This window comes from Ornithodoros turicata, chromosome 1, assembly GCF_037126465.1.
Source record: "Ornithodoros turicata isolate Travis chromosome 1, ASM3712646v1, whole genome shotgun sequence".
Classification (NCBI taxonomy): Eukaryota; Metazoa; Arthropoda; class Arachnida; order Ixodida; family Argasidae; genus Ornithodoros; species Ornithodoros turicata.
In genome coordinates this window covers 135,199,939-135,222,108 of record NC_088201.1, presented here as the reverse complement: position 1 = coordinate 135,222,108, position 22,170 = coordinate 135,199,939, and the positions used below count along the sequence as shown (strand labels likewise).

At 45.8% G+C, this 22,170-nt stretch overlaps 1 protein-coding gene across 1 annotated transcript in view; it reads right to left on the bottom strand.

Annotated features, from left to right (window-relative positions):
• LOC135369408 (uncharacterized) overlaps positions 1 to 21,586 on the bottom strand; it is a 45,486-nt gene extending 23,900 nt beyond the window's left edge. Inside the window, exon 1 of the mRNA XM_064603002.1 lies at positions 21,489 to 21,586. The gene's annotated coding sequence lies outside the window, so the exon portion shown is untranslated. The remainder of the gene's footprint in view (positions 1 to 21,488) is intronic.
• Positions 21,587 to 22,170: the final 584 nt, after the last annotated feature.

Sequence of the window (22,170 nt, the reverse complement as noted above, 5' to 3'; positions counted from 1 at the left end):
TACAGAATAACGCCATGTAAAGGACCCCAGAAGGAACGGAAAGGCGCTAGCAGAATATAAACCTACACTCTTAAAAATGAACTTCACCGCATAGCACGCTCCTAGCCAACCATTATCTCGAATGATATCGTTATCTGCCCTGATTTGTTGAAAACACGGGGCGTACGCCTTTTCTGTGACAATTATGAACAGCATAAGTGTCACAGAAATGGCGTACGCCCCCCGTTTTCAACAAATCAGGGCAGATAACGATATCATTCGAGATAATGGTTGGCTAGGAGCGTGCTATGAGGTGAAGTTCATTTTTAAGAGTGTAGTGCACCCTGGCCGAATGAGTTTTAATGCATTGCGTCTAAGGGGATTTCGTCCATTTTTGTATTGGGCCCCATGTTTACACTGCGATTTTCCGACAAAGACAGTCAAATTCTGAAAATGGCATCGCTTATTTTTAGTCAGTACATCCTCCAGGACACATACAAACCACGGCACGATGTGTGAGTGTTAACCCTGACGCACCCAGGGCCTTCAAATTTGCGACTCAGGCAGGGTCCCCCCCCCCCCCCCCTATGCGCTCGACTGACTAAGTCCCAGTATTATCGTAATACGCATGCGCTGAGACTGTACGGACGGTCTGAAGATACGGGCTTCAAATCCCGTGATCTTATTTTCACAGGTACATATTACGAAATCAGCTTAGGTCATCTTTAATAATATTGTTATATCAAATGGTATTAAGCCCCGAAGTTGATGAGATTGGCAATTTGGTCGTTTCAAGTGCCGTCTTGGAAGCGGTTTTATCAAACGCGACCTCTCATGGTGCAAAAGGAGAAAATGGTACGGGGCTCAAACTCAGAAATTTGGATTTCACGTATACGTTTTGTAAAACCAGCTTAGGACATTTTCGATATTATTTTTATATCAGATCATTCTTTTTTCTTTTTCTTTTTGGGTTTCGGGAGTGTCGTTTTGGAGGCAGTTTCCTCAAACGAGACCTCTCCATGTACAGGGGTAACAGGTACGCCCTTGAACGACGATTAAAGAGGCTTAACACGTTTTAAAGGACCCTATCTACTGCCGAACGTTGCGATAGCCTCTGTTACAATCCCAGCATAATGGCATAACATTAAGCCGTTCATAGTAGGGGGTGATTTCACGCCCAATCAGGCAGGGTGGTCCGGTCGACCTCTTCAATTTTCTTCTTCAAAACTTAATAAAGCCTTGTCCCTAGGAGGCATATTGGCGCTGAAAGTAGTTGAAAATAATTGGTGGTTATTTTTTATTGAATCATCATTCGGATGTGGGCATTCCGAACATTGCGCTTCATACGAAGTTTGACGCCACGTATCTTCAAAACTATTTAACGTATTCATCTTAACTTCTTTTTTTTTTTTCACATATTATCAGGGGTGTAGAGCATTTCATCCAAGCTATGAAGACTCAAAAGTTTGCCTTTGAGGAGATAAAAAATCGCAAATTTGCCTCGTTTGAAAAATATATAGTACGTTTTGGGAACCTCACTACACACACACACAGATACATTGGATGGTAATGGGCTGGGCGATTCACCGCCGCTGAGGCGGTACACTGCCCTATTTCGCGTTGGGGGAGGATGAAGGGATGATGATGGGGCTTTCAAAGAGCCGTCGCCAGACCGGTGGAGCACAAGTACTCCGCCAGAAGACGAAGGCCCTGCGTCTGGTGGGCAGCGTTCGACCACGGACCGAGGATCTTCGCTAGGTTGAACGGCCGCTTGTCGATGCGTTGCATAGAGAGTTCCATTAGGGCACGCTCGTGGTGGTATTGCCCGCAAGCCAGGATGACGTGGCTGAGGTCGCCGTGCACTCCACAAGTGGGGCAGAGGGAAGACGAGGTGGAGCCGAGACGATGTTGAAAGGCAGGTGTAAAGGCAACGTTGAGCCTCATGCGGTGGAAGAGAGCAGTTAATGGGCGCGGTAGTCGCGGAGGAAGGACGAGAGAAAGCGTGGGGTCTACATCAGAGAGAAGGGAGTGAGCTATGTCGTGTTCCCACTGAGCCTGCATCTTGGGACCGGTGAGAGTCAAGAGGAGGTGTTTTCGGTCGCCCGACGACATCATGATCGGGGAAAAAGCTGCGTGCTGATGGGCGTTCAATGCGGCTCTGTCTGCTTCTTCGTTGCCGCTGATACCGACATGTCCGGGGATCCACTGCAATATTACAGTGTGCCCTACAATGGTCGCCTTCTTATAAGCTTGCAGGATGTCAAAGACAACAGGACCGAGGAGTCCACGTATCCCCAAGTTGGCCACACGCTGGAGCGCGGGTCTTGAGTCTGTAAAGACGACCCAGGACTGAGCTGGACTGGCGGATATTTTTTGCATAGCAAATAGGATGGCGTAAAGCTCGGCACACGTAGACGATGTTCTGTGAGAAAGATGGTGACCACAGGAGACCGACTGGGATGGAATGACAAATGCCGAGGATGATCCACCCCGAGTAGATGACCCGTCAGTGAAAACTGACGTTGACGCCGTGTAGTTGTCGTTCATCATGCCCAGGGTAAGCTGCTTGGCGACACACGGGGCTGTATCCATTTTCCTTCCATGCAGGCCAGGAACAGTTAGGCAGGTGACTGGGCTTGACAGAGACCATGGAGGGGCACTGGGAGCCACTGTCTTCACTACGAAACGCGGGACGCTAGGCTTCAACTGAGTCATCACCGAGCGGACCTTGCAGTGCTTGCGCCTCAAGATCTTCGAAACGAGCGGGTGCCGCCGATGATGGGATAAAAGGCGGAGAAAAAGTCGGCAGGTCTCACCGTAGCGAAGAACCCCCAGCGGGGTGTCCCTCGCTTCGGCAATAACTGCTCGGGTCTCTGCTGCTCGGGGGACGCCGAGGCACACACGGAGGCTTCGCGCCAGGAGGCACTGCAGCTTATGATCAGAAGATGTCGGCAGGCCATTAAGAACCGGCAAACTATACGCGAGGGACCCTCGAACCAAAGCCCTGTGGACGGCCAACAGAGATCTCGTGTCACTGCCCCATCTCATGCCTGCCAAGCGACGGATCACTGCAATCCACCGGTGGATCTTGATCTCCAAGCTTGCAATATGCCTCCGCCAGGAGAGCCTAGCATCAACAGTGAGACCGAGGAACCTATGGTGAGACACGTGCTTCAACGGTATGCCTGCCACGGAAAGCTGGAAGGGCCTCATGTTCCGTCTTGTAAAAGGAATTACTACTGTCTTTTCCGTCGATATGTCTAAGCCCGCCAGGGACAGGTACTGCTGGATAGCATCGAGAGCGAGTTGGAGGCGTCGCTGGAGGGCAGGACGGGATTTACCGGTGGTCCAGATACAAATGTCATCAGCATAGATGGAGATGGAGATGGAGATGGGAACCTCACTAGCTCCCAGTTGTGATACCCGAAAGTAATCTACGTCATTGTGTTTGTCTCGAAATGCCCTTTCTGCTCATAGCAAGTACATCGTATTGTGTCTTCGGGCGACGCACCCAAGAGTCTTTTTGTGAGGGGTGTCTACCGAAAATGTGTAAATTCCACAGCGTGCATACCATATATTCCCACCTTGTGACATCGTTCATTTTACTCACAAACGTTCTTCATGACGACTCAAAACAGCGCATAAAAAAAAAATGCTTCAGAGATGGTCGATGTTAGGTTGCGAAGGGCGTTGCGTTAGGAACGTAACTTCGCCCATCTCTGAAGCAAACTTTTTTTTATGCGTTGTTTTGAGTCGCATGAAGAACGTTTCTGAGTAATATGAACGATGTCACGAGTGCGAATATACGGGATGCACGCTGTCGAATTTACGCATTTTCGGTAGACACCCCTCACAAAAAGACTGTTGGGTGCCCCAAATCACAATACGATGTACTTGATACGAGAAGAAAGGACATTTCGAGACGAACACAATGATGTAGATTACTTTCGGGTATCACAATTGGGATACGACTAGTGAGGTTCCCAAAACGTACCATATTGTACCAAAGAGTGATATTAAACGGTAGGAACAACTTATTTATTTACACATGGTAAACAAGACTTTCGTGCACGAGACTGCACTTCTTCAGGTTACAAAAATGTAAACATGGTACAGGCACATATATACAGTTGAAGGGGGAGTTCTGGCATGAGAGGGTAACAGGTTGATGGAAAGGATGCAAACAACAGATAAAAATCACAAGAACATAAATACAAAAGCAGGGGTACCCAAAAATCCATATTGTACCAATAAGGCAGCTTTACCATTTTTTATCTTCTAAAAGACAGACCTTAGATCTTCAGAAATTAGGATGCAATGCACACCTGACAATATGTGGGGAAAAAATCAGCTGATGTATATGTTGAATAGTTATGAAGATACGTGGCGTGAAACTTCGTAGGAAGCGCAGTGGTCGAAATGGCCACATCTGAATGATAATTGATTAAAATATAACCACCAATTATTTTTAACTATACTTTCAGCGCCAATACGCCTCCTACTCGACAAGGCATTAATATATGCTTGAAAGAAGAACAAAATTGGTCAGGTCGACCGAACTACCCTGCCTGATCCAGCGTGAAATCACGCAGTATCTTTTTGGCACCGCTTGAGTTGTAAAGCGCCCTGCTGCCGCCTTTTCCCAATTTGCGGCAGTCCCCGACACAGTCACAGCAGAGGGGCAAAACATAAGCCCTCGCGTCTTTCTATGTGTGTAATATGTCTCTGCCACCACGATTAAAGCGGGTTTTGCCCGCTTGAAAAGGCACTGCTGCAGCCTTTTACGGAGTTTACGGTCGCCTCCGTTATAATTCTGGGTTATTTTCTCTGATTCAAAATGTGGCCTCAAAGCAATGCAAGGTTCGACGGCATCGTCACTTGCACCGGTCGACTATAGTGTTATCGCAGCATACAACTCTGCCGAAACAAAGGGTCACAACATCATCATCCAGTGGATCCCAGGGCACTGCGGTATCAGTGGAAATGAGAAGGCGGACCACGCTGCTCGAATTGCTCACCATAAAAGAGCTACTCACAAAATCTACTTCACGCAATCCGATGCGATGTACTTGCTGGCCTCCTTACGTGATCGCCTCTTTAAAACCATGTGGACAGGTGACGTCATGAATCACTCGTTCGTCACGCGAATCGACCCCAGCTGCACCTACTGCCTCCCATCGAAGATGCCAAGGCCGTTTGAGTCCGTCATCCATCGCCTGCGACTCAACGTCCCGTTCGGAGCAACATTCCTTCATATATAGGTGTCGTTGGATCGCCGAACTGTTCAACTTGCGGAACTGTGGAGAACACGGAGCACGTGCTGGTCACCTGCCAACGCTTCGACTCTAGTCGGCGAATACTGAAGAACGCTCCCGCGAAACTTGACAACCGACCATTTAGTGCTGAGAAGGTACTGGGGAGCTGGCCAAGGCAGCACCAGCAACCTGCGCTGTGTGCACTCACGACTTACCTCAAGGACATACGTGCTGATATAATCTTTTAATTCATTTAGTGCTTCCACACGTCAAGCGTCCTGGAACAGCTGGTCACACCAGTGCGACCTACGTTTTCATTTTTTCTTTCTATTTCCGTTTTTATTCTATTCTATTCTATTGCGCTATAATTCCAGTAGAAGGGCAATAGCATAAGCCGTAGCGAATACGCATGTCCTTGGAACTATGATACAAGGGGTATCGACCGTTGTAAAGGGCTCTGCTGCCGCATTTTTCGGATTTTGCGGCAGCCCCTGTTACAATCCCAGTAGAAGGGCATAGCACAGGGCACAGAAGGGCATAGCCTGTGTTACGATCCCGGTTGTCTAGCATAAGTTGTTGATAATAAGCCTTTGGCAACATGACACAAGGGGTTTTGCTCGTTTAAGAGTGCTCTCCTGCCACATTTTCTGAATTGGCGATCGCCTGTGTGTAACCCCAGCAGAATAGTATTGCACAAGCCACCGATAACATGTCTTTCGCTCCATCGTACACGGAACGTCGCCCGTTTTAAAAGACCTTGCTGCCGCCCTATCCGAATTTTGCGGTCGCTTCTTCCGCAACCCCAGTAGAAAAGCATAGCATAACCAGATCGAAAAATTCATCAAGACTCCATCAGAAATTCTAATGGTTCATTAGAATATTTTGATGAACCATCAAAGCAGCTTATCGGCACATTAACAACTCCTAGTCGTCCAACAGGGCTGTTAGGGTTCCGACAAATACTGTCCCACAGCCCGTCAGGTGGGCCAAATGGCCCCACAAAAAGGCCTGATGGTACCACAGGGCCGCTGACGGCCCAATAAAGGGTATCTAACTGCCTATCAGGTGAACTTAGTAGCCCCATAGGAGAACTTAATGATACGTCAACGAGGCATTGCGATCGAACAGGTGATACCTCATTGTTGATCAGGGGCCCCTAACGGGACATCAGAGATATGGAATAGCATACAATCACAAAAACACTCCATGCAGGACGTCGTAAAGGACGGAACTGCAAAACCTATGACGAAACCTGCGTCCCGTCCCGTCCTACTGTTGTCCTTTAGAGTTTCCTTGTGTCGAATGCCCTAGCTATTACAAAAAATGAGCAACGCTGTAGCCGACGTTCTTCCAGTATTCGATAATGCAGCTCGCATTGTCCTGACATGCCGATAGACCTCCGACCGTCAGACTACAAATTTTTTATACCGTCTTACTCATTACGACACGGAATATTCTAATATTTCTTCAAGATGCACTCGTTCGTGATATGTGACCCCCTTAAAACATCCCTAAAACTGATCAGCGCTCAGAAACTCAAGCTGCGAACGCCCCAGCGTGTAATGGCGATTGAGCATCGCGCGACGCTCGCAGCCTATAAAAGGAGATAAAAACGATAAAAGCCCCGTGCCGGGAAAAAAAACACAAGGACGACAAAACACACATCACAGACAGAGGAACAAAATTTTTGTATTGACAGACCTGGGGTGCTAGACTCGTCAAAGCAGAACTAAGTTCAAAAGATGACGTCGCGCGGGGAGGAGTTTTGAACTTCCGAAGTTCAAGAAAAATGTTTCCCTTTCCCGGCAACTGAAGTTGGGTCTACGTCAGTGCCGATCAAGATCAGTGTGTGTGCGACCCGCCCACTGGCTCGAGCGTGATAGAATGAAGAATGAGAAAGCGCACCGCTTCTGTCTGCTCCGGTGAAGAGTGAAATGCAGAGCAATACATCCTTGAAGGACTTAAGGTCAAACCGTAGATTGTCAAATATATTTGGGCTGCGCGATCTCGAGGCGCATAACTGTGTTCCAAATCGAATGCGGAACTATATGTTCAATTTTGAATCGAATCAACATTTCTTCAAAACTGAATACATACAGAAACAGCATGGCTCGAGGCCTGATCCTATGGCATCACAAAACACCCGCGCTACTCGTAATGGTAAAAAGGAAACGGAAAACTGTTGTACGATTCACGGACATTGCCGGCCGTGCAGTCCTCCGTCAAGTTATGCCAACAAAACAAAAAAAGCATAAAAGGTCGAAAAGACGAAGTTACCCGGTGACACGGCTTTTCTTGTAACCTCCTCAGAATTGCTCCAGATAGCTGCGTCGTTTCAACCTTGCTGCCGCTATCAGCAGAAGCATGGAAGAGGGAACTGAAGGGGAGACTCATCTTTTCTTTCCACAGTATTCCACATTAAGTGACGGAGTAATTATCGCCGTTGAGCTTTTGCGCAAAGAAAATTCTCCCCAGCTATTTTTATTGCTGAAGGGTAATGTGTTTTGTGTTGAAATTGGTTGAGAAAACGAAATGCCTTTTCTGTTACGGACAAGGAAAAACACAAAGAAAGACAAAAAACAAACGACATTAAAAGAGTTGCGCTGACTTGGCACATTTCAGAGATCTATTCAGAATATTTCTCGCGACTGAAAATCGAAAAGTGCGCGCAAGTCACACCAAAAGTTAGTCGATGACAAGCGCCAGTGACACACCGAAGTAGAATTTTAAGCCTCTGTTTCGTGCCACATTACATGACACACCCGCTGTATCGTCATGTGTGCTACACGTGTATTTGGGATCAGTGAATACAGCAACGCTTCGGTTGAAAACTATTTGTTTCCTATTTCCTTTCTCTATGTATCTGCTGGCTTCTTTTTCATAATGACCCTGTGTAAATTTGAGCACATATAAACAGACTAGTGCCCGCACTGCGACGACACAACCACTTCATCGTAAATGGGACGGAAAAGTCGCGTGTCCGAAAAACCCTGGGTCCGTGCACTTGCAAGCGCTCATTTCGAGGTGCTGCTCCGCTGCATAGAAGAGCACCGACGCTTTCCAACGCCCTGCACATGCAGTGTTCATGTCTCTGTTGTGGGTGTGCATTTTATATTTAGGATGCATGTGTTAATCAGAAGGAAAGCTGTTGTCCTCCTCCGCGTCTCAATGGAAAATCCCATTTTTGTGCAACAAGGAAACCACGTTAAAACAAGGACATCACGCAACCTGCGGCCAAGGGAAGTACAATGTCATACATGACGAACACAACAATCTTGTGCGCAGTGATATCATTATCCATGACGAGAAGCGCACCTTGCGTGATTCCTACAATTTCAGAACAGAACTTCACCGCATAGCACGTCATCCATAAACCATAGAGACGAATTATAGGATTACCCCTTCTGATTCAAAGAGCGAGGGAGCGTATAGCAATTTGGATATGCGATAATTGCTATAAAAATGCCAGTGTCCCCTCTCTCTTCAAATCGGAAGCGATAAGCATATCGTTCGTGTCTGTAGTCGGTGCACAACATGCTATGCAGTGAAGTTCTGTTCTGATAGTGTAGGCTCTGCGCAGATGGTCACACAGCGAACAAACAGCTTTCTTCGACAGTCGGTAAAACTGGCAAAAATCATCGTTTGGCATTTCAAACGATACTCATGATAAGTGTGGACTCGGAGGCGCAGTAGTAAGGCAAAGCAATAAAAGTGGTCGCAACTCTTTCCAACAAACTTCGAAGTTCGCCACTATCTTTCCTTGAACTTTTCTCGGTAGAAAAAAATGTTGCGCAACGTCATTTTGACGTCACGGAACTTCTGCCAAAAGCTGCAGTTTTCTTTTCCTTGTACTTTGGTTTGATTGACAACACGGGCCGTCACGTGGGCCAGAGAAACTGTCCAACGGCTGTCTTTCCTCATATCTCCCGAATTGTTTACATTGGTGAAATCTGCAAAGACACCATCCTCCCGAGCAGCCAAAACGTCATTTTGACGCCATGAAAATATTTCAAAGTGCGCGCGTCTCCGTAGCCTTGACCTGAGGTTTGATTGACAGTCAGGAGCGCTCACGTGGGCCACGGAAAGCATCCAATGGTTGCGCTCCCTCCCATTTCTTGAACTTTCTTCGTGTTTCAAGAAACGACGAGCCTAGCACCCCTGCTTCTTAAATAATCTGACCCAGCAACGCCCTTTTCTGCAAGGTTACCCTTTTACACCCTCAAGCCCGCCCAGTAACTTTACCTTAGGAAGCACAATACTTATCAAAAGCCCCTCCTGTTAGCAACTCCTAAGTCCTATACTTTCGAAAAGATAAAGGCACTATAGGCAGGCTTGGGGGTGTAAAAGGGTAACCTTGTAGAAGAGGGCGTTGCTGGCTGCAGAGGCAGGTCTATCAATAAACATCTTGTTCGTCAGTCTGTGCTGTGTGTAAGTCGTCCTTTCGTTTGTTTCCAGGCACGGGGTTTTTGATCGCTTTTAAAGTATGAAATACGAAACAGCCCAATTTTGAACCATTTTCTATAAAAGGCCACGTGCCGTGCGCGGTACCATAAGCATCCATAAAACGACTGGGAGCTTCATAGGTGGACATCGCTTTCCGTATACCCGCCGGATGTCGCGTGTCCGTAGTTTCAAAAATTTTCGTAGGCTTGACGGAATTCTCTGATGGAATTAATTGCTGCGAGAGAGAAAAAAAACGCTCGATTGAACTGCAGAAGATCGATTCTCGATGGATCTACAGACTATCTAAAGCAAAGTGAGTAAGAAACACAGACTCTGTGGTAATCTTGAGTTAATACCCCAAACCATTCCTGACTTCAATGTTGCGTGTGTGAATAAATTAAATAGATTTAGGCACCGCGGCAGCAAGCAGGGCTATCGGATTCACCAAATCACTGATATCACTGATAATTGACGCCGTATAGTATATGTGCTGTCTGCGTCCACTTCCGCTTTGATGCCAATGTATCAAAGGAAATGGACACTGCCATGCTAAGTGACGTTTGAGTCCTTCACTTCTGGAGAGCGTGCGTGTTATTTTATCTTTTACTGTTTCTCTTCACTTCTTGAAATGCTGCACGCATCGTATATTTTGACAAGTCTTGGAAACAAAAGAAAAAATTAAAGCAAGAGAAATTATGTTCTGTCATGACAGGGGTCGAAAAAAAGAAAGGAACAAGTTTTATTTTTTCCTTTTTTTTACTTTGGTGGAGAGTTAACCGTTAAACCGTCAAACCGTTAAACCATTAGTCTTATTGGAGACGTCCGAAATTACGATAGGCCTATTGGCCTAAAGGTTCATTAGGATTGGCTCTGATGGATTTTTCGATCGGGAGCCCTCATGAATATGCCTTTATAAAGAAAATTTATTACATTAACCTGATGATATGTACAGTGCAAGCAGTAAATAACAGTGGTATATACAGTGAAGCCGGTTAATAACATGCAACGGATGACAGTGGTATATACAGAGAAACCAGTTGATAACATAGAATGGATAACAGCAGTATATACAGAGTAACCAGTTAATAACATACAATGAATAAACAGTGGTAGATAAAAAGAGACAGCGAAGAACAGCGCATACAATGAACCAGTGAAGAACATTACATTACATTACATACGTTATATACATTGCATTACATTACATGCAATGAACCACTGAAACTATGAGGAAGAAATCCTATACAGTGCTAAATTAGTGAAGAGAGAGGACTAAGAAGGAAAGATACGACCAGCTTTCATTTGATGTTTTAACACTGTATGAAGGAGAGTGGTAAGACGACTCAACAGTGCGAGAAAAATATTAAGGAATTTTTAACGGTGAAAACGTTCGTGGCTAGGTTCACGTCAATGAGAAAGCAGAGAGGTCCAAGTGGTGCAACTCACGGGTCAGAAAGTTTCGTACCTCACCACGAAGGGATGCTACAGCTGCCAGGACCGGAAGGAACCTCACACGTCTCACCACCGCCCTGTTACGGGCCCTCCAGAGAACATGAAACCCTAAAAAAGTAACCAAGCGGCATAGCCGATGCGTTACCGATCGCGGTGCAACACGGAGGGCACCCCACTCTAACGGGCACCGCAACGAGAAACAACGCGCAGTTCGCGACCAGAAACACCTTGAAACCTGGCATTCGTAAAATATGTGGTGTAAGGTTTCTTCTTCATTACAGAAGCAACAAGAGGAGTTTCTTGTTACACCCATCCGAGAGAGGCGCCCGAGGGTAGGCAGAGCATCCCACCAGGCTTGCCACATGAAGTCACGTGACGCACCGGGGAGGTCGTTAAACATGCGACTTCGGAAGGGAAGACGTAGGTTACGGAGGCGGGCACGATCCTCGTCCGCCGTCAGTGCCAGGCGCTCAGAGATCCGGACAGCAGGCACTTCCAAGACATCCCTGTCCCGCAAGTGGTGCTGTATCCGACAGAAGAAATCCACCAACGAGCCATGCAGCTGAAGAGGTGCTTCAGCGCTTACTAGACTGTCCAGTGGAGGAAGACCTGGCAGAAAGCGCGTCTGTTCAGAACAAAAGTACACTGCCAGTGGGTGCGCTGCACACGTGGCATCACGAAGTACCCTTAACAGAACCTTAAGCGCCAGACATTGACAGATAACCGAGATGTTTGGTATACTCCAGCCGCCCAAAGAAACTGAAAGCATCAACGTTGGGCGGTTAACCACTGCTTGCCTTCCAGACCAAAAGAACGCAAACAAGATGGCATTCAAGCGAATGACAGTTCGAGGAGGAGGAGGCAAAATCTGCCCCAAGTCCCACAAACGAGCGCAAAGGACAGAGCGAATAAAATAACTCCGCTCCGCGAAGCTGAAAGAGAAGCATTGCGCCGATCGCACTTTCGCACTGACAGCGGTAATGGCGGAGTCCCAGTTTGCAGTTTGGATCCCTCGCCTGTCAAAAAGGATGCCCAGGACCCGCAGCACCGTACACTGAGCGAACGGAACCACGGCTCGCACAGAGAATGAACCCAATACCATGATCTTGCTCTTAGATGAGTTCAGCTGAGCGCCTGAAAGGAGAGCGTACCGGTGAAAAACGTTACAGACGTTACGTATGGACTCCAAATCCCGCAGAAAGAGGGTGACATCGTCTGCATACGCAGATACCCTAATGGCCCCACCGCCCGGTATTGGGAGACCCCGAATGCCTGGATGGGCGAGAACGTGTCGGACAAAAATGTCCAACGTGAGAACAAAAAGCAACGGTGACATAGGGCACCCTTGTCGGACGCCGCAGGCTACTCTGAAAGGAGAGCCTTCTCGTCCATTGAAGAACAGGCTGCTGGTGTGGGACTTGTAAATATTTTGTATTACAGAGCAAAACTCACGGGGAAAACCATATTTGTGAAGGACGCAAAATAAAAATGAATGCAGAACCCTGTCGAAAGCCTTACTCTGGTCTAACGAGAGGACACAACCGCTGCCATTGCTCCGACCAGTATACTCCAGCAAATCGCGAATGCCTGACAAGGCTGGATACATTCCCCGGCCTGGGACTGCACAGCCTTGAGCTTCATGAATAATGCTCGGCACAAAGGCGCCGGTTCAACACCGACATGAAGAGCTTGTAGTCGGTGTTCAGCAAGGTGATCGGACGCCACGAGCCCGGGTTCGACAGATCAACGCCTTTCTTGGGAACAAGGATAATACGACCGAACGTGAAGAACGTCGGAATTCTCGCACTAGTCATCATGGAAGAGAATAACTCATAGAGAAAAGGTCGCAAATCTCTCCAGAAGGTTCGATAAAACTCGACTGGCAAACCGTCAGGACCTGGGGCTGTACCGCGACGCATATGGTTTAGAGCTTCGTCAAGTTCCTCTGCTGATAGAGGAGCGCGAAAAATCTCCTGGTCCACGCTGTCTAAACGAGGAAGGATGTCAAAAAAGGGATCGTTACTATTGAATTCAGGACAGCCTGCAGAAAGGTCACGTGAGTAGAACTCGTTAAATGTCTGGAAGACCGTTGAAGGATCAGTGGTCACAGAACCGTTCGGTAACAGGCAAGAGGGAAGAACACTCGTCTTATGCATTTTCCGTTCCTGCAGGAAGCGGTACATCTGAACTCCTGACACTGAGCGGCTGCGTACCCGTTCCAACTGAGCAGCAGTCGAGGTGGACCATAGTACAAGGGGTTTCACACGTTTAAAGGGCTCCGCTGCAGTCTTTTACGGATTTTGCGGTCGACTCCGTTACAATCTCAGTGGGAAGGGCAACAGCATAAGCTGTCACGAACCTGCCTTGGGCACCACGATGCAAGGGGTTTCGCCCGTTTCAAAGGGCTCTGCTGGCGCCTTTTTCAAATTTTGTGGTCACCACTATTCAAATCCCAGTACAAGGGTCTAGTATAACTCGTTGATAATAGCTTCGCTATGAAGAATACATCAGTTGCTCTTTGTGATGTATTCCATCGACGCCCTGCCCTCATCGGGGTTGCGCAAAGATTACTTTTTTACTTTTGGCAACGAAGTTGGCAAGTGATGCAATGTTTCAGAAGGAGACTGAGGGTCATTTCTTGCAGGTAGACGTGTAAGCGAATGATATGGACTTCTCTATGCGTGCTGCACTTCGAGAAAAATTGGTTGATTACCATGAACAGTGAAATTCAATAGTAGTCGTAAAGGATGTGTACTTTCATCTATGGTCTTTTCCTCAGACTACAGCACCAGCGCTCGTAGGTGTCTGCTGCCGTGTAAAAGTTCGGACTGCCAGAGATTCGCCGTGAAAGTTCATTTTTGTGCCTCGTATCTTGTCAAGTTTTTTCCTTGCCATATCGTCGCAGCTCTCTCATGCTGAATTCAAACGGCAAGTATCAGCGTTTAGTCTATTGCGCAACCCGTATCAGCACCGGAGAGCAACGGCAATTTCTTCTTTGTCATTGTTGTTTGGTTGGCGCTGTACTATCATCAACGCGCATAGAAGCCGAGATATGGTACAGGGCGTGATAAGATGTTTGCGCGATTTCGAGTGGAGAGATGTATGTGTTTATGGATACGTATCTGGTCGGTATATGCATTGGGTGCCAAGCTGTATTAGGCAATCTGGGGAATTTCAGGGGGTGTTGCAAAAATTAATGGGTAGTGTACACTTCCGTTGGGAGGGGGGGGGGGTGTAATGAAACCCCTGGAAATGCAATGAAAAACTTCACTTGACACACCAGCAGAAACAAATGAGCTGCCTTTCCAAACGTTTCAAGTTCTTCGTACATTATTCACGAACGATTATCCCAACGATCAGGAGCACTGAAATTGTCGGTTTGCACACAGTCCACACTGTACAGTTGGTTTTGCCCCGTATAGTTTTTCACGGATGATATCTGGGGAGGTTGCTGCTGAATGCAAACAACTCAGGGAAAAGAGGTGCTGACGCCAGGTTCGAAGACCCAGGTTCGATTCCTGGCGCCAGCACCTCTTTTCCCTGAGTTGTTTGCATTCGTTAATTTCTGGGCGTTTGAGGCTTACTTGTCTGTGTCGTCCCTAATTGTTGGTCTGCCTCGGCCAAATCTCGTTGTTTGCTGCTGTACTGCAAGCCCATCAACTTAGTGTACTAATTAAGATGATGCCATTATCTGCACTTCTCTCCACTATTAGTTTCATATTACTTACAGTGTAGTTTATCAAAATGCACGTGCTAACCAGTTCGCTATTTCTACTTGTTGAGTGTCGTGAGTCACAAGAACTGCGCGAATGTGTATGTACTTCCTAACATCTACAGGAGCAGCACTACATCGAGCAAGCGTAAAAAAGAAATGCCTGAAAATCTGGTTTCATTCCGTATTCTTCATTATGAGGAGGGGGGGGGGGGCTCGGGCCCCAGAATAGCTGACACAGACAGCTGACAAAATAGCCATGCACATGCGGCCCTCGTGTGTGAGGCCCCTGATTACCCTGATCTAAGCATTGCCTCGTCTTAATCGAGAAGTAGATGACGTACTTAGGAGCGCGTAGCACTTGTTAAGCGTTATCTCCAAATGTACTCAAGAACAACTTTATTTTTGACGTTGGGGTGTCTAATCACCACTGGCGATATTCTCTCCTGTTCCCGTCTCTACTACCCTATACTCAATCCCATGCCAGTCTTCATACCATGGATCCATGCAAATGGTTATTGGAAAACTAAAATAAACATTTGAGATCAAGTCGAAAGGTACAGGCTAAGATTGAAGGAATGGGTCGCACCATCAAACCGCGTCTTGGTTATTGGAAACCTAAAATAAACATTTGAGATCAAGTCGAAAGGTACAGGCTAAGATTGAAGGAAGGGGTCGCACTATCAAACCGCGTCTTGGTTATTGGAAACCTAAAATAAACATTTGAGATCAAGTCGAAAGGTACAGGCTAAGATTGAAGGAATGGGTCGCACTATCAAACCGCGTCTTGGTTATTGGAAAACTAAAATAAACATTTGAGATCAAGTCGAAAGGTACAGGCTAAGATTGAAGGAAGGGGTCGCACTATCAAACCGCGTCTTGGTTACTAAAATAAACATTTGAGATCAAGTCGAAAGGTACAGGCTAAGATTGAAGGAATGGGTCGCACTATCAAACCGCGTCTTGGTTATTGGAAAACTAAAATAAACATTTGAGATCAAGTCGAAAGGTACAGGCTAAGATTGAAGGAATGGGTCGCACTATCAAACCGCGTCTTGGTTATTGGAAAACTAAAATAAACATTTGAGATCAAGTCGAAAGGTACAGGCTAAGATTGAAGGAAGGGGTCGCACTATCAAACCGCGTCTTGGTTACCAAAATAAACATTTGAGATCAGGTCGAAAGGTACAGGCTAAGATTGAAGGAATGGGTCGCACTATCAAACCGCGTCTTGGTTATTGGAAAACTAAAATAAACATTTGAGATCAAGTCGAAAGGTACAGGCTAAGATTGAAGGAAGGGGTCGCACTATCAAACCGCGTCTTGGTTACCAAAATAAACATTTGAGATCAGGTCGAAAGGTACAGGCTAAGATTGAAGGAAGGGGTCGCACTATCAAACCGCGTCTTGGTTACCAAAATAAACATTTGAGATCAGGTCGAAAGGTACAGGCTAAGATTGAAGGAATGGGTCGCACTATCAAACCGCGTCTTGGTTATTGGAAAACTAAAATAAACATTTGAGATCAAGTCGAAAGGTACAGGCTAAGATTGAAGGAAGGGGTCGCACTATCAAACCGCGTCTTGGTTACCAAAATAAACATTTGAGATCAGGTCGAAAGGTACAGGCTAAGATTGAAGGAATGGGTCGCACTATCAAACCGCGTCTTGGTTATTGGAAAACTAAAATAAACATTTGAGATCAAGTCGAAAGGTACAGGCTAAGATTGAAGGAATGGGTCGCACTATCAAACCGCGTCTTGGTTATTGGAAAACTAAAATAAACATTTGAGATCAAGTCGAAAGGTACAGGCTAAGATTGAAGGAAGGGGTCGCACTATCAAACCGCGTCTTGGTTACCAAAATAAACATTTGAGATCAGGTCGAAAGGTACAGGCTAAGATTGAAGGAATGGGTCGCACTATCAAACCGCGTCTTGGTTATTGGAAAACTAAAATAAACATTTGAGATCAAGTCGAAAGGTACAGGCTAAGATTGAAGGAATGGGTCGCACTATCAAACCGCGTCTTGGTTATTGGAAAACTAAAATAAACATTTGAGATGAAGTCGAAAGGTACAGGCTAAGATTGAAGGAAGGGGTCGCACTATCAAACCGCGTCTTGGTTACCAAAATAAACATTTGAGATCAAGTCGAAAGGTACAGGCTAAGATTGAAGGAATGGGTCGCACTATCAAACCGCGTCTTGGTTATTGGAAACCTAAAATAAACATTTGAGATCAAGTCGAAAGGTACAGGCTAAGATTGAAGGAATGGGTCGCACTATCAAACCGCGTCTTGGTTACTAAAATAAACATTTGAGATCAAGTCGAAAGGTACAGGCTAAGATTGAAGGAATGGGTCGCACTATCAAACCGCGTCTTGGTTATTGGAAACCTAAAATAAACATTTGAGATCAAGTCGAAAGGTACAGGCTAAGATTGAAGGAATGGGTCGCACTATCAAACCGCGTCTTGGTTATTGGAAAACTAAAATAAACATTTGAGATCAAGTCGAAAGGTACAGGCTAAGATTGAAGGAAGGGGTCGCACTATCAAACCGCGTCTTGGTTACCAAAATAAACATTTGAGATCAAGTCGAAAGGTACAGGCTAAGATTGAAGGAATGGGTCGCACTATCAAACCGCGTCTTGGTTATTGGAAAACTAAAATAAACATTTGAGATGAAGTCGAAAGGTACAGGCTAAGATTGAAGGAAGGGGTCGCACTATCAAACCGCGTCTTGGTTATTGGAAAACTAAAATAAACATTTGAGATCAAGTCGAAAGGTACAGGCCAAAATTGAAGGAATGGGTCGCACTATCAAACCGCGTCTTGGTTATTGGAAAACTAAAAGAAACATTTGAGATCAAGTCGAAAGGTACAGGCTAAGATTGAAGGAAGGGGTCGCACTATCAAACCGCGTCTTGGTTACCAAAATAAACATTTGAGATCAAGTCGAAAGGTACAGGCTAAGATTGAAGGAATGGGTCGCACTATCAAACCGCGTCTTGGTTATTGGAAAACTAAAATAAACATTTGAGATGAAGTCGAAAGGTACAGGCTAAGATTGAAGGAAGGGGTCGCACTATCAAACCGCGTCTTGGTTATTGGAAAACTAAAATAAACATTTGAGATCAGGTCGAAAGGTACAGGCTAAGATTGAAGGAATGGGTCGCACTATCAAACCGCGTCTTGGTTATTGGAAACCTAAAATAAACATTTGAGATCAAGTCGAAAGGTACAGGCTAAGATTGAAGGAATGGGTCGCACTATCAAACCGCGTCTTGGTTACTAAAATAAACATTTGAGATCAAGTCGAAAGGTACAGGCTAAGATTGAAGGAATGGGTCGCACTATCAAACCGCGTCTTGGTTATTGGAAACCTAAAATAAACATTTGAGATCAAGTCGAAAGGTACAGGCTAAGATTGAAGGAATGGGTCGCACTATCAAACCGCGTCTTGGTTATTGGAAAACTAAAATAAACATTTGAGATCAAGTCGAAAGGTACAGGCTAAGATTGAAGGAAGGGGTCGCACTATCAAACCGCGTCTTGGTCACCAAAATAAACATTTGAGATCAAGTCGAAAGGTACAGGCTAAGATTGAAGGAATGGGTCGCACTATCAAACCGCGTCTTGGTTATTGGAAAACTAAAATAAACATTTGAGATGAAGTCGAAAGGTACAGGCTAAGATTGAAGGAAGGGGTCGCACTATCAAACCGCGTCTTGGTTATTGGAAAACTAAAATAAACATTTGAGATCAAGTCGAAAGGTACAGGCCAAAATTGAAGGAATGGGTCGCACTATCAAACCGCGTCTTGGTTATTGGAAAACTAAAAGAAACATTTGAGATCAAGTCGAAAGGTACAGGCTAAGATTGAAGGAAGGGGTCGCACTATCAAACCGCGTCTTGTTATTTTGTTTTCGGCTTATGTAAACTTCCTCGTTGCTATACAATTTAGTTTGGGAGCACCTAACATTTTCCACGCATAACTATAGTAGTGAACACAACAGACATCTGTCGACATCCGTACAACTCTCATAGCAACAGTTATTTCGCGGCGCTAACACGCAATAAAAAAACAATACAACAAGCCCCGTACGATGCATCGATGCATCCTAATTCCTATGTACATTTGTAGTTGTGAGGGACAAATGTGGCCTCGGTAGAAATACTTTCAGCCGTTGGATCACGTCACGGAGATGTTTCCATTGCAGGCGGGGGGGGGGAGGCGGCACAGGTGCGGTGTCATTCAGAGATAGCGATAACACATCGCCGAACGCTTTTGCAAATGGACACCCACAGAAGAGCTCATTTTCATGTTATTTTATTTTCGTCATTTGTTTTCCTTTCCCAAACTTCAGCCAATCAAATTTTCCGTACCTCCGGAAGACAAAATCTCACATGGGGCAAAGTGCAACACCTGTTGTAATTGTATGTTCTTGTGTGTTGTAAATTGCCCTGTGACCTATCCACCTGCAACTATACCAACAAGTACGGGTAAACAGTATTGGAACTACACTAAAATAAAATTCACTCGGTTTGTTTGTTTCTTTGTAAGGAAAAAAAACGAGGAGAAATTGATCTCGTCTCCCGACTTGTTCTGCTACTCCTAACATAAATTCTCACCTCACCACACCCCCAAACTTCTTAGCTGCTCTACTCGCAAGTTCGCTATTCACAAATTCACTCGGTGTTCTCTACTTCTTCACCGCCTCGTGTGTCGGTGACCTTCTGTATTCCTAGCCACTGCAGGGATTTGGGAATATACAGGCCTTCGACTCTGAATGTATTTTGTTCTGCACCAAAATTTCTGCTCGAACGAAGCCTCGTTTGATCAAATCATTGCCGAGATAGCAGTCGCAGACGCCAAATTGTCCATATCTTCCATTTTATTTCTCTTAACTCTTGATATGAACGTGATATCGAAGATACCATCATTTAATTACGTAGTCTCTATACCCATGTTTAATAGCTATGAGTCCTCGGCCCATACCTGTTTCCCTTGCTACAGCCTGGAAAGTAGCGTATGGCCAAATCGTTGATTTTCAAGCGACCAAAGACAAACAGGGGACAAGACCACACACAAGGCGTGTTATCGGGGTTGTTATCAGGTCGCGCCGCAAGAAGGGAATTGTTTGCCTCAGATATGTCCTCCTCTCCCTGCCTAAATCTGTTCCTCCTAACGTAACTGACGTACCGCCCTGTAAACTTAGCTTCCTTGCTTAGTCCTCTGCTATCAGCTCAAGCCGGGTTTCAGAGGGGGTATCCCGGAATGTTGCCCATGTAGAGTCCTGACACCCCCGTCGAAACCCATTGCCTCCCCCATGCACTTCGGACTCTTGCGCCAAGCAAAGCATGCGTGTCCCTAGTAAGCACAAAAAAATACAAGGCCGCGAAGCACACGGATGCCTAAGTGAAAAAAAAAAAAGAAAAGCGAAGTAGTTGTAGCCTGCTGTAACCTAACTACTGCAGTTAACTAAAAAAGTTTAGCTAGTTGTTGTAACTACCATTTATGCAAGTAGTCCCTAAATACTTTTAACTGCTATGCAGTAGTTTACCGACAAGTAGATAACGACGTTTGCGGACGTGTTGTACAGCCAGGAGCGTAACACCGGGTTCCACGCAACATGGTCATGTGAGAGCTCACTCAGGTAAGCAAAAGTCGATGTATTTACCGAGGTCTTCTCACTTAGTATATCGCGAGGCGAACGCCAAGCAGACGACCTGGAAGACAATTTCCTGCACTGCGCTCCCATTTGTATGCCTGACTTAGGTCATCATGGTGTTAGCTGTAAAGGGAGTGCGGTTCATTAAACTAGTTAATTTCATACGTAAGCCGCTTTCGAAAGAGAAACCTGGCCTAGTTGGCTGGAGAAGCGGTGAGGAACACTACCATATGTGTCCCATACATACGTTTCGGGATGCCATAGTCCGTTTAAGGCCAAAGTCTGGGCCCAGACGGGAGTGGAAACGGCCCCTGTCCGGATAACGAGGTCAAAGTAGATAAAAATAATAATCAGAATTTACGCATACGAATGTCAAGCTTTTTAAGTTCTGAGTGTGCGCCACGAAGGATCTGTGGCTATGACCTGCGTACAAGCATGGACAGCTAGAGAGGGGATATAGCTGGGGAGTACACGAGGTGAGTACGCGTCCTGAGCTTACGTCAAAGGGAACTGTGCCGACATTTAGCTGCCAATTCTGCCGAAAAATCCAGAGAAAACGTCAAATACTACTGTCGGTGGTACGATTCGATCACACCACGAGCTTCAGCACCACGATTAAACCCATCGCGAACACCTGTTCAGCATGGCCTTGGCTGCCACCAAGCGAGGATACTTTTGCCCGCTCGGCAATGGTGCTGGTGTATGAAGTTTCGGATGACCGAGCGCAGTACCAATGTAAACATAAGGTTTCTGAGTTTCTTTGCGCGGATAACGAGCTGCCCTTTAGTTCAATGTCCAATAAGCAGAATAGGACTATACTTGGATGAGTCGCCCTCTAATCGGAAACGACACAATTTCAATTAATTTCAGTGATTAATCAACGTCATTGCTGGTGCACAATTGCTTTTACTGCAGTCAAGCAGGGAAACAGAATGACGGAATACTAGGATTGTATTGACAAAGTAATACTGCCCACCTGAATACGCAATCCTACTAGTAGTGTCGTGTGTGTATTCCAAAAGAGGTCCAGGCGCACTGTTACTCGATTTACCCCGATGGAAGCACACGTGGCTTATCGGCTTTCACAGGACGTCGTATGACTCGTAGACATCCTTTTTCTCCTACGGTTAATGAGCACAATGCAGCTAAAAGGCGGAAATGTTCCTGCGTTATCCCGAAACGGACGCAAAATAAGCGCAAGCAGATTGTTGAGCATGACCGCATATTGAGACTGCAACGCGTAGCTGTATGGATTGATATTCGCTAGGATTATTAGTGATTTTAATTATTTAGATTTAATTAACTAACCCTAACACTTGATCAAATTCTGAAAAACACACATCTAAATAGACAAAATATAGAAACGACGACAAGTCTACGAATGAAGTATCCAGGTCAGAGTGCTAGGAGCATCTAGTTTCAATAACACGCTTTCGTGCACAGTCTCCACTTCATCCCGTGAAAAAATTGACCACAGTGTTGTTTCTTTCTGGGGTTCGGACTGCTGTGTGGATCTCTCCTGAAACATTTATACAGGGTGTCCCAGAAAACGTGTCATTGAATTATAATAAAAAAACTACGCCACCTAGAGTCATGCGGTCAATGGCATTTGTTCTTACTGGGTTTTTGCCACCTCCTCGTGTGAATGTCGTGTAACG